The following is a 9,823-nucleotide window of genomic DNA, read 5'->3' as shown; positions in this document are numbered from 1 at the left end:
GTTCACGTAAACCTAAATTAAAGATATATATCATTTCCTTAGTTACTTTTGTAGGTATTTAAATGATTTATACCTACTATACATATTGTTTACAAGTAGAGTGTATATAGGTCAAATAAATTCTGATAATGAGCTTTAATCGTAAGGTGGAGAAAAGGAAAGAGAAAGAAGAAAAAGGGTTGAAAGGTAGAGGTATGGTCCACAAGGTTGTCCCGCTCGTCAGTTTATTATTCTTTTTAGTTCTCTTTGAAGCCTTAGAATGGGTGTCTCTGTAAGTCATTTAATCTGTTACCATGGCAACAGGACAGAGTCATTGAAGTTTGACAGGAACTGTTGTTTTATCCAAGGATGCCAAAGTTTTTCAAATTTTGGAATTTGATTTTGATCGATGGCTACCATCTTAGCATGGGACATTGTATTATTCATTCTGTGAATTGTTTCTGCTAGTACCAATGTAGGAGATTTCCATGCCTTGGCCACTGTTTGTTTTGCAGCCGTTATTAGTTGGATCATAAGTTTGAATTGAGAGAGTGTTAACCATTCCGGTTTTAGATTAAGTAAAGTTAAATATGGATCTGGTTGTATTATTTTTTTTAAATATTTTAGATGCAATCACGAAGACTTCCTTCCAGAAGGTTTGGATTACTGGGCACGTCCACCATATGTGTAAATATGTGCCTATTTCTGGGCATCCTCGAAAACAAAGAGCTGAGGTATTAGGTGAATATTTTGCCACTCTAGCGGGTACAAGGTACCAGTGAGTTAGGACTTTATAATTTGTCTCCAGTGCTAAGATGTTGGGTGAAGATGACTTAGATGTGAGCCATATGTTAGACCAGTCCGTGTCTTCTAATGTTCGTCCCAGGTCCTCCTCCCACCTCTGAACGTAAGAGGGTCTATTAAGATTTGCTACTCCATATAATTGATTATAAAGTGATGCAATTGTACCTTTAGCAAATGGATCTTTTGTACAGATTGATTCAAAAATGGATAATTGGGATAATGGTGTATCCCCCTTTAGGAATGGTGTATAGAAATTTTTGATTTGGAGATATCTAAATATCTCAGAGTTTGGTAGATCATATTTTTCTCTAAGCGATGGGAATGAAAGGAATGATTTAGATGCTATGAAGTCATTTAGTGTCTGAATGCCTGATGTTGTCCAAGCTTTAAAAGAATTTGGGTAGATCCATGCCGGATAAAAGGCCGGATTTCTGATAAAAGAAAGGAGAGGATTGTGTGGAGATTGTAACTGATATTTGGTTTTTAGTTTATCCCAGAGAGATAAGAAGTGTTTAGTTATGGGATTATGAATTTTAAAGCGGTCTTTAGGATCAAGCCATAATAAATTTGATATTAATAGAGGGTCATTTTCTGAAGCCTCTATAAATACCCATAATGGGATTTCCTGTTTTGCATGGTATTTGGACAGACTGGCCAAATGTGCTGCTCTGTAGTAGTTAGTAAAATTAGGGTATCCCAGGCCTCCTTTATTTTTGGGAAGATGTAGTGTGTGTATAGGTATACGTGGTTTAGAAGAGCCCCATATAAACGAAGTTGCTCTTTTTTGTACTATTCTCAAAAAATAGGAAGGAATTGGAATAGGGAGGACTCTGAATAGATAAAGCAATTTGGGTAGAATAGTCATTTTGATTGCATTAATCTTCCCTATCCAGGATAAAGGAAGTTGCGACCATTGTTTTATTAGATTTGTGATCTGTCTTAATACAGGAGGATAATTGGTTGAGAATAAGTCAGAATGAGATGCTGTTAAATGAATTCCAAGATATGGGATTGATTTTTCTGCCCATGTGAATGGGAGTGCAGCCCTAGCCGGGATCAATTCCATGTTTGTGAGTGAAATATTAAGCACTAGGCATTTCTTAGGATTAATCATAAGGCCGGATAGGGCTGCAAATCCATCAAGAGCTGGTATTAAGTTAGGACCAGAGACCTGTAGTGATGATAGAAAAAGTAATATATCGTCTGCAAATATACATAATTTGTGTGTAATACCTCCTACTTCAATGCCAGTTATAGTTTGGCTTGTTCTGATGTATTGGGCCATGGGTTTGAGTATAAGGGCAAATAATAAGGGAGATAATGGGCAACCCTGTCGGGTACCTCTTTCGATATTAAAGGCTTCAGATTTGTATCCAGCATATTTTATATAGGCTTTGGGTTTATTATATAATGCTTTGATCCATGTTAAAAAGTGGGGTCCAAAACCCCATTTTTGTAATGAATATTGCATATATTGCCAGGATACTGTGTCAAATGCCCTCTTAATATCGAGAGATAGAAAACATAAAGGGATTTTCCGTTTTTTAGCAATATGTGCCAATAACACTGCCCTGCGTATATTATCGCCTGCCTGTCTATTTGGCATGAAGCCTACTTGATCTCTATGTATTAATTTTCCTATAATGCTATTGAGGCGTTTTGCTATTATTTTTGCTAATAATTTAATATTGGGGTTTAACAGAGAGATAGGCCGATAATTCACACAGGAAGTATCATCAGAAAGGGGTTTTGGGATCATACAAACAATTGCCATTAGTGTTTCTTGCCGAAAAGAATGTCCATCTAGAAGTTTGTTAAAAGTTTCAGTGAGAATGGGAGAGAGTATTTCTGAGAATGTTTTATAGTATAAAGCCGAGTAGCCGTCTGGGCCTGGTCTTTTGTTAAGTTTTAGGTCTTTTATGGCGTTAGCAACTTCATCTATAGTTATAGGCTCATCCAAACTGCTTTTTTGATTCTGAGATAACTCAGGTAAGGTTATTTTTGAGAAGAAGGATTCAGCCTCTGTAGGATTAAATTCATTGTTTGTCTTGTATAAAGTTGCGAGATGTGAGTGAAATTTATGGACTATTTTAACTGGATTACAAGTGTAAACATTTTTTGATAATTTCAAACGTATTGGTTTGAAAGATTTGTTAGTTGAATTTAATGCCCGAGCCAAATATGTACCTGGTTTGTTTGTATTCATGTAGAAATTGTGTTTGGAGCGTTTGAGGGATTTATCAACTGACTCAGTGAGAAATAGATCGTATTCCAATCTAGATTTTTCCAGATGAGATTTTGTGCTCTGAGATGGATTATCTTGAAATGATATGTAGGCTGCATTAAAATTGAGTTCAAGTTTTTTTGCTAGATTTTTGCGTTCCCGTTTAAATAGTGCCATTTGTCTTTGTATTGTACCACGCAAGACAGGCTTATGAGCTTCCCACAGTGTTATTGGGGAGATGTCTGTTGTATTATTAATTGATATGTATTCCTTTAAAGCTTGTTCAATGGCCATCTGATGTAGTGGGTGTTTGAGCATTATGTCCGGTAAGTACCACGTTGGGTCATGCGCTTTTGGTATGGCTGAGGCTATAGTAGTGTATACTGCATTATGGTCAGACCACGGAATCGGAATTATATCTGATGCAATAATTTCTGGTATCATTCCTATTGTTAGAAAAATATGATCTATTCTGGTGAAGGTTTGATGAGGGTGCGAGAAATAAGTGAATTTCTTTTTCATTGGGTTACTTTCTCTCCACGAATCTACCAGATTGTATTTGGAAAGAAGTTGAGAAAAAGGTAATCTAGAGGTTATTTTGGATGGTGTAAAAGGTGATTTATCTAGAAATGGGAGGAGGACCTGGTTCGAATCCCCACACATTATCACTGTTCCTATTTTGTGTGTATTAATCACTTGTAATATATGTGATGTGGGTTGTTTGTTAGGAGCGTAGTAGGAAATCACCGTGATTGCTGTATCCATTATATAACCCATGAGTATCAGGTATCTACCTTCTGGGTCTTTAATTTCTGATGATAAGGTGAATGGTGTGGATCGGTGAAATGCAATTAGAGTTCCCCTTTGCTTGGTACAGGCAGAAGCCGTGTAAATTTATTGATAAAAAGGAGAAATATATTTTGGAGTAGAATCTTTGGTGAAGTGTGTTTCTTGGAGGCATACTAAGTGAGCCTTCTTGTTATGGAAAGTACGGAAGGCTTTGGTCCTTTTTTGAGGGACATTTATTCCCTGAACATTCAGGGAAAGTATATTCAGTGGTGCCATGGCAATAGATCAAATAGTTTTGACTTACTTTTTGTTATGCAGAGCTGACTGCGCAGATCATCCTGTGTGGACTGAAGAGATGAATAAATAGAAAAGAAACCAGTGAATTCTGGAGTAAAGAGTAAACAAAAAACATATGAGATTAGATGATACATTGTATAAATTATTTTTTGCAAGTAATCACAATTTACCCGTGAAAGAGAATAAATATCTCTCTCAGGGGAATAAGTGCCTTCGTCACACTCCCACATAATATGGTTGGGAGAATGAGGAGGGCTAATGGAGGTACACGGATCTTCCGCTTACAGGAGAGAAATGCTATGTCAAAAGACATCAAAATGATGTTTCATTAATTGGAGTGCAGAATATAGTTTTTGTTGAAATTATTTATTCCAGGGTGGTTGTATATGGTTAGTCTTGCCCTAGGCTAAATAATTCAGTTAGAAAGGTACTGTTAATAACTTTGGTATTGATGAAGATAGTTTGAATTATTTTGGGATTTTAACCCTTTTAGAGTAAACAATTACATATTTTATTCATATGTAACTCTTTAGATATGTTAACTCATAAAACTGAGATTGTATTGCTTCAGATTAGAATAAACAAAAACATAATTCTAGGAACTAGTTAGGAAATAATATATTTGTTTTAAGAAAAGAAAGAAAAAGCTTCCATTACTTCTGGATTATTGAACATATTTGTCCTAAAAAGTAATAAATCTATTGTTATTACCTGATAATATATAACTGAACAAGAATTTCCTTATTTCACTTATATATTCTAAGGCTATATGAATCAGAAGTAATAAGAAATATAACTAGAATGTAACATGATCCCACACAGTGTGTGACTGTATAACAGAATGCAGTTACATTCAGTTATAAATATAGGTTTTTTATAGAGAACCATCTCTTAGTATAATAAATGAAGAGATATCAGGAATTAGGATGTCAGTCCATTGAATCTTCTTGGTCCATGGATGATGTGGCATAACGGCCTCTTTTGTGAGAATGATGATTCCCATTTTGTTCTGAAATTTTCTGGGTGCTGCCTGAAGGTGAAGATGATGCCATTCTTCTGCGTGTGGGAGTGTTGCTGCTTGTGGGTTTTGTCAGATTTAATTTTAAAAGGGTTTGTTGTAGTTCATCTGCTGATCTGCTTCTGTAAATTGTACTTTGGTAGTTAAATCTGACTGAAAAGGGGAAGCCCCATTGATACATAATGTTGTGGCGTTGCAGTTCCATTAGTTGGGGTTTCATGGATCGTGTTTTAGTAATAGTAAGTTGGGATAGGTCAGCAAAAATTTGATAATTGTGTCCTTGAAAATTAAGTTCCTTTTTTTCTCTTGCAGCAATTAGTATTTGTTCTTTCGTTCTGTAATAATGAAATTTTGTGATTATATCACGTGGGGGTCCATCTTTCTTTTTGGCTGTGAGGGCTCTGTGTACTCTGTCCAGTTCTAAACGTTCAATAGGGATATCTGGCTTTAGTTCTTGTAATAGAGCAGTAATAGTAGATTGCAGGTCTGTCACAGTTTCAGGTATTCCCCTTATGCGCAAGTTTGAACGTCTGGCTCTATTTTCGTAATCTTCAAGCTTAGTTTGAAGTATTAAATTCTCTTTTTTTAATTGTTCCAATTCTGTTATATTTTCTTGGGTTGTAATTTCAATTTCATCCATTTTTATTTCTAAGGCTGCGGTGCGGTTTCCCAGCTCTCTTATTTCTTTGGTTAGGCTTTTTGTTATTTGGTCTGAGGTTTGTTTTAAAGCCTTATGAAGCATCTTTTCAAATTGTAATAATATTACTGGGGATGCTGAGGAGGCTTGTGGAGAAGTTTGTGAGAGGATTTGTTCTGTATCTGACTCAAATGGAGAGTCTTGCTGTGACATTTTCTGTCTGTGAGAGCGCCCTGATGCTGTATCTTGTGAGGTGACTGGAGCTGCTTCAGCTGCAGTGAGTGCCTGTGAGCTCTTTGTGAGGTGATTTTTATTTCTGCCACGGTTTCCTCTCAGTACCATATTTCCTGCCCAAACTTTCACAGTTTGTTCCCTGGGGCAAAAAGGTTCAAATGGATACCTTTTGAGCCTGCAGGCTCCGCTTTGTCCTTCTCTTCTCTCCTCAGCGGTGTGGAGCTCTAACAATGCATGTCTGCTCCGCTAGGCTCCGCCTACTGCCCCCTATAATGTTATTTTTATCTTTATCAAGACATGCTTAATACTACATATTACATTGCTACAACTGATTTTACCACATAAATATTAACATTTATATTGTTCATATGCTACATTTAAATTTTGCTATATTTATATGTTCCAGATTTGCATTAGCGGTGGATCTTAATCTGATAAACTAATAATACAATAAATATATATGTTTTTATGCTTTGGAGAGATGTAGGGTATGCTTTTGCACCAATTCTTGTAAGATGCCCTCTTCTAAGGAAAGTAGAATTGATTTTGAATTGCTTCCCTTGTAATCTATTGGCCTACTATAGTCAGATGAAAGCCCATATTGGTAGAAATCTTTTTTTAACCCATTCCAATGTTAAGAGCTTCAGGAAAACTTGTTCTGAGCCGTGTTTTTCTTAGATTGGGCCATAATTGAGTAATGGCATCAACAAAATTCTGTTGCGAAAATCAAGTTACCAAACTGTGCATGTGTGTTGAAATAAATGAAATACTGATTTACTACAGTCTGACGGGAGTTGAAAAAGAAATTAACCTGCATTAACTTCAAACACATATACAAGTGAAGGAAAGGCTCTAGTTCTATAATTTACCTTGTGTGTGACTGTCTTTTTGAGGTTAATGAGTAAATGTATGCAGCAGCATAGGTCAGGTGCAGTGATGAGCGAATCTGTGTAGATACGATTTGCCAAATGTCTGGCAAATCTGGTTCAAAGTTCGGTGAACTTGAACCTTGTGGCAAGATTAATTGAAGTCTATGGGGGGGATAATCTTGTTGTTAAATTCTATACATTTCTTTGATTAATAGACAAACTGTTATAAAACAGCATGGGAAGCTTGGCACTGGCATTAGGGATTTCTAACAAAGAAAAAGAAAAACATATAGTGGGTAAATTGTACTTTTGATGTAGCTTCAAGGACGACATGGAAAAAAAAATCCTATCCTTTAACTTACATGATTGACAGAAATCTTTAACGTGTTCACCTTTTCATAAAAAATGTAAAGGTGAACTAACACCTAATGCCTTCCCCACCATCCTGGTCCCTGGTGTACTTACCTCCAGGAATACTGTGCTGTCAGAGCCAGGGCAGTGGTCCAGGAATCTGAAATTCCCACTATTCTGTCACTTCTCTATGCAGTACTTCTGAGATGGACCAGAGCGATTCTGATTGGTCAGTGCCATCACCATAAATCGCTCTGATCCATTTTAGAAAAGCTGCACAGGGAGAAGCGAGAAGAGGTGTTACAGCAGTTGCAAAAGGAGAAGGTATGGAAAGTGAGGAAGGAGGAGGAATGCAACCTTTTTTTTCTGCCAAACTGTCTAATTGAGGTTATGCTCCCAACAAGCTCTGTGGTCCTCTGTGGTGCAGAGTCATGTTTCCTCATGCATGTGGTACCCATATAGTGCCTTTAACATAGCTGATACCCAGCAGAGGCTACAGACCACAACGGTGCTGTCAGCAGCAGATACTAGTTCCACTAGATGAATTAGAACAGCTACTTCCTCAGTCCCCTGCAAGCTGCCCCTGCCACTGGATAATTCTCTCCCTTGTTGCTGTTCTACCTCTACCTCAGGCGCATCACTGCCTCTTGCAGCTACCTGTCTGCTGTACCCTGACTGCTGTGTGACAGAGCCATGACCCCATTTATGGTCATGGCTCTAGTTTCCTCAAACTTATTATTTAAAAGGAAGAAGTCAGTAAGGTGTAATTCAATTATCCACTGACTGCTCATAGCCAGTTGATTTTACTTTCCTTATTCTGGTAGCTACTTACATCTCATTATTTAATTAATTGTGGCATTCACCTGGGAGTTGTTCATCAAGATTTTTGGATGACTATTTTAAAAATAAATCTTGTGTCCTTGGATCAATAAAGTTCTGAATTATTTTATAATAGCTGCTTCTTTTGGTATTTTGGTTGGGTTATTTCTGTTCTAGTAGTGAACATTTGTTATTTTTGTCAGTCAAGCACAAATGTTTGAGCATGATTTTTTCCTCAAATAATAAAATACTTATCATATTTGCTACTGGTTTGCTTCTCTCAATGATACATAATATGATACGCTCAAAATAAACTCAATAAAGTTTATTTAAAGTCAAAATATTCGAGAACGTCTGATTTTCTGGGTTAGTTACCTAACAAAGTGTATCTATCGTGTAGAAGTTTTAACTCTGTTCACATGCTGCAAAAACCTAACAAGAAAAGTAGTGTTGCCTCTTTTAAAAGACCAAGGAGGTGCTTGACTGCATTGGTCTATGCAGGACAATGTTCTACATAGGCATGCAAACTTAAATTAATATTTATTGTGTATGCATTATACATTCTATTTTTTATCTGTACAGTTTTGCTTAATATGTGGACACAAACATTTAGTAAAAGTGGCCCTGGTGGTTACATATTTGAAAAGCAACCTTCAGTATTCCATCTACATTGTATTTTAACAATAGGAATTGGGGAAGTCTTTGTTCCAGCAGTAAGACAATATTCAGCCTTTTGGGGCTGCCATGTCCTCGTGCTGCTGTGTATTATTATTGGTTTTATTGTCCTAAGTTGCTGGAAGGAACCTGATGTCATGCATGTTTTGCAGCCTTTTCTCTTCATAGAAGATACAAGGTGATTCATTGTGTGGATCCTACAATAGCAATACATAAAGGTTTCCTCGCCAGGCTGGTTTTTGAAAGGTGTATAGATTAAAATGATTACAACTACATCCTTCTAATTAAATAAAAAGATTTCTTGCAAAGTGCTTGTAGCTCCATGGCTTATAACTAATTTCACATTTCAGGGTGAATATATCATGGAGTAAATTTTTTTTTACTTTGATGTTTTCTTAAACTGTGTATGTGTGTTTTTAGAGCATGTTATAAAGATGCTAGCAAAAGACCATGACAAAAGAGCTGTTGCCTGTAGCAAATCATACAACCCTTATTTAAAGGCTGATAAAAGTTGCTTTCATTTTCAATATTCCACTTTGTGTGTCCATATTTTTACCTAAGTAGTACTGTATTCAGCTAACCACAGGGCCATCAGATTTTAGGCCACTGACCAGAGAAGTAGGAAGATGCAATGCCATGAGATGTGACTTTTGGTACTGGCTCGGAGGGTAATTAACTTGAGCTATCGCTCTCCAAACTTAGTTCCTTCCAAAGGTTTGATATGGTGGCAGCTGTGCATCAAAAAGTGAGAGGACAGGCTTTGACATGCAGCCAGGTGAGATGAAGGAGCTGTTTTGTTCATGTGTATAACAGTTAAGTACACAGAATGCCAGAGCAAGAAAAATCAGGTGCTTGGTCATGAAGGCTTTCTGCCAAAGTCACAGTGTTATTGAATGAGGTAGTCCTATTGTGAAGTACCTAGACAGTAGTCAAGACATAGGTTGTGATGGGATAAATAATGGTACACAGGGCACAGACATATGGCTGCTTATACTCATTGTCCTCTCTCCAACCTTTCTGGTCAGCCAAAAATGCTAAGCTGGGTAGCCTTCAGGGGCAAAGTCCATGTCCAAGAACCAAAAAGAAAGACAAAACTTTAGAGTAACGTATTCTGTTACTTTACAGAT

Source organism: Aquarana catesbeiana, linkage group LG04, assembly GCF_042186555.1.
Source record: "Aquarana catesbeiana isolate 2022-GZ linkage group LG04, ASM4218655v1, whole genome shotgun sequence".
In the NCBI taxonomy this organism is placed as follows: Eukaryota; Metazoa; Chordata; class Amphibia; order Anura; family Ranidae; genus Aquarana; species Aquarana catesbeiana.
This window is presented reverse-complemented; position numbering follows the sequence as displayed.